We start from the raw sequence: 3,829 nt of genomic DNA, 5'->3' as shown, positions 1-3,829 counted from the left end.
AGCGTCAGATAGCGCGTCTGCTATCCAACTCAAAGTCCTCCTGGTTGTGTTGCTGCAGCCAGCCGCTAATACACCGATCCCACCTACAGCTTTCTTCTTTGCAGTCTCCATTGTTCATTAAACAAATTGCAAAAGATTCACCAACACAGATGTCCAGAATACTGTGGAATTTTGCGATGAAAACAGAGCTGTTTGTATTGGGATACAATGTGTCCCAATACTTCCGCTTCAGCCATTGACCGCAAACGTCATCATATCTAGACGTTTTCAACCGAAAGTTTCCCGGGAAATTTAAAATTGCACTTTATAAGTTAACCCGGCCGTATTGGCATGTGTTGCAATGTTAAGATTTCATCATTGATGTATAAACTATCAGACTGTGTGGTCGGTAGTAGTGGGTTTCAGTAGGCCTTTAAATTGTCATTTCAATTTGTTCTGGATTTTGTCTGTTTTTTGACTTTTTGAAAATTATTCACGTTTAAATAGATGAAAAGTTCCCTGATAGTTCTCAACTTCTGTTTTGATGTTGGTGATGTGGATGCGCCCAACCACAGCGAATGTAGAAGGAAGGACATTATGTTGTGCCTCTTCACACAGTGAAGAGAAAATAGTTTAAACACCAGGAGTGGGGTTCGAACCCACGAGGATTATTATCCATCGGACCTTAAATCCAACACCTTAACCACTCGGCCATCCTGGTACATCAACATTGACTCCTGCAATTGTTAAAAATGTCCTGCAGCCAGTGACAAAAACTTTTTTTAGAGCATTTCTTCATGTCACCCATTTTTTGACTGCAATCTCAAAAATGGCTAATTTTGTTTTAGAATCTGAATGTTTTCTTTTAAATATATTTCCATTTAAATTTATATAAATGACATCCTACATTAGTGGTCCTGGTATGCTAGTATAACCCTAGCGCCACACACACTTCAGTTTAATCACAACCTAAAAAAACTAATTCAGAGCTTTTCTTCCTGTCACTGATTTTTTTTAGATTTCTAATTAAAAAATTACTCATTTTGTTTCTTAAGTGTACTTTACAAAAGCTTTATAATGAGAAGAAGCTGTTCTAAACTTGAAACATGTCATCTTATATGGGTAGCTCAATGACTTAAGAGCTTTTCTTCCTGTTGCTCCTTTTTAAAAAATTGTAATCTCAAAAATTATTAATTTTGTCCTGGATTGTGTCTGTTTGGAAAGTCTGTTTTAAAAAATACCTTAACCACTTGGCCATCCTGGTATGCCAGCATAGGTTCTGGCAATTTAGAAAAAAGGTGGCTTATATCTGGAGTCTACATGCACAGACCTGTGTGCTGGTGCCAAACACATTTTTCAGAGCTTTTCTCATGTCACCCATTTTTATACTTTTATTTTAGATTTTTAACTAGAAAAAATGACTAATTTGGTTTTGGATTGTGTCTGTTTTTTAAGTATATTTTTCCTAAAGTTTTAAAATGAATTGCTGTCCTACACTTGAAACAAGTCATCTTCTATGGGTTGCTCTACGACTTCTTCAGAGCTTTTCTTTTGTCACACACACTTCAGTTTTCTAAAAAAAAAAAAAAAAAAGCAATATGAGCTTTTCTTCCTGTCATTCTAGTTTAAATATCAGGAGGATTATTATTTATTGGATCTTAAGAGCAACACCTTAACCACTCAGCCACCCTGGTATATCAATGTGGACTCTGGCAATTTCAAAAATGTTGTCTGATATCCGAGGTCTACACAAACAGACCTGCATGTGGTGACAAACAAAACATTTGTCACGTGCTTCAGTTTTATTACAATTTACAACAAAAATAACTGAGATTTTTTCCTCCTGTGACTCATTTTTTAATGAATAATTTTATTTAGGATTTTGTCTGTTGTTTTTAGTCAAAAAGTTGTCAAAGTCGTTTAGTTGCCAAACGACTTCTTCAGAGCTTTTCTTCCTGTTTCTCATTTTTTAAATTGTAATCCCAAAAATTATTAATTTTGTCCTGTATTTTGAAATTATGTTTGTCACTTGTTCTTAAAGTGACAAGCTGTCTTAGATTCATTGCAATATGGCAGACATTCACTTTTAAATGGATGGGGAGTTCCCTGAAAGTTCTCAAGGCAGCCCAACCACAGTGAATGTAGAAGGAAGGACATTACACAGTAAAGAGTTGTTTGAATACCAGGAGTGGGGTTTGAACCCACGAGGATTAGTATCCGTTAGATCTTAAATCCAACACCTTAACAGCTCAGCCATCCTGGTGCATTACATTTTACTCCTACAATTGTTAAACATGTTGTCTAATATCCAGGATCTACATCCACAGACACACTTTTTTAGAGCTTTTATTCATGTCACCCATTTTTTGACTGCAATCTCAAAAATGGCTAATTTTGTTTTAGAATTTGAATGTTTTCTTTTAAATATATTTTACCCCCCAAAAAAGTAAGTCTTAAAAATGACATCTTACATTGGTGGTCTTGTTACCTCTAGCGCCACACAACAATCACAATCTAAAGAAAATAAATTTAGAGCTTTTCTTCCTGTCACTGATTTTTTTGTTTGTTAGATCTCTAACTAAATAATTACTCGTTTTGTTTCACTTTACAAGAGCTTTATAATGAGCATTCTTAAAATGACAAGCGATATTGGATTCGGTGCAATATGGTAGATATTCACTTTTAAATGAAAGTTTGCAACTCCTGTTTCCATGTCAGTCCTGCTGAAAGTGAGGACATAATGTTGTGTCTCTTCACACAGTAAAGTATAGTTCAAATACCAGAAGTGGGGTTTGAAGTCACGAGGATTAGTATCCATTGGATCTATGTCCAACACCTTTAACCACTCGGCCTCCTGGTATATCAATGTGGACTCTGGAAATTTTTTTAAATGTTGTTTGACATCTGGGGCCTATGTACACAACTGTACGTAGACAGTTGTGTACCATGTCACCCATTTTTTGACCGATTTTGGACATTTTTGACTAATTCTGTACTGGATTTTGTCTGTTTTTAAAAAATATGTTTTTTACATGAAACAAGTCTTAAAATGAGGAGTCATGTTACCTTTGTGGAAGTATGACAGGGGTCGGCAACCCAAAATGTTGAAACCACCATATTGGACCAAAAAGAGTGTAATGATCTGCTGAGGTTGATGTTGTGTTCTTGAGTGAGTGATATTCAGAATTCCCATTGTTGTGAAGAAGGCGAAGAAGGAGTAAGCGTTCGTTGTTGCGGAAATGAGGAATGAGGATAGACGTGATATGGAAGGAACTGTGTTAGTATAGGTTGCTCAATAAAAGTTTAAAAAGAGCGTCAGACTTGATGTGCACTTCTTCTGGACGCTACAATTGGTGTCAGAAGTGGGATAGATGTCCTCAGGCCCTTCCCTTGCACAGAAAGAGGTAACCGTTACATCCTCACAGTAATGGACTACTTTCCAAAGTGACCTGAACATACAGCCTGCCCGACCAAGAAGCTGAAACTATTGCAGACGCGCTGTTGGAGGGGATGTTCAGCAGGTTCGGTGCTCCAGAGATCATCCACACCGATCAAGGCAGAAACTTTGAGTCAAGGCTTTTTGCAACGTTGTGCGAGAAACTTGGCTCTCGGAAGACCCGGACCACACCCCTGTACTCAGGGGTGTGGTCCCCCCCAGAGTGACGGGCTTGTGGAGAGGTTTAACCGCACCTTGGTACAACAGTTGGCAATTGTCACGGCTAAACATCAGCGGGACTGGGATTGCCATGTTCCCCTCGTGTTAATGGCATACAGGTAAGTAGTTCAAGACTCCACTTCTTGCTCCCCGGCCCTTTTAATGCTGGGCCGAGAGATCCGTACGCCTGCCGAA

At 38.1% G+C, this 3,829-nt stretch overlaps 1 non-coding gene across 1 annotated transcript; it reads right to left on the bottom strand.

The window, feature by feature from the left end:
• Positions 1 to 617: 617 nt before the first annotated feature.
• trnal-uaa (transfer RNA leucine (anticodon UAA)) lies at positions 618 to 700 on the bottom strand. Its single transcript has one exon. It is a non-coding gene; the product is annotated as a tRNA-Leu (tRNA).
• Positions 701 to 3,829: the final 3,129 nt, after the last annotated feature.

This window comes from Entelurus aequoreus, linkage group LG23, assembly GCF_033978785.1.
Source record: "Entelurus aequoreus isolate RoL-2023_Sb linkage group LG23, RoL_Eaeq_v1.1, whole genome shotgun sequence".
Lineage (NCBI taxonomy): Eukaryota > Metazoa > Chordata > Actinopteri > Syngnathiformes > Syngnathidae > Entelurus > Entelurus aequoreus.
Note: the sequence above shows the minus strand (reverse complement) of the source record. Positions and strands in the feature narration are given on the sequence as shown.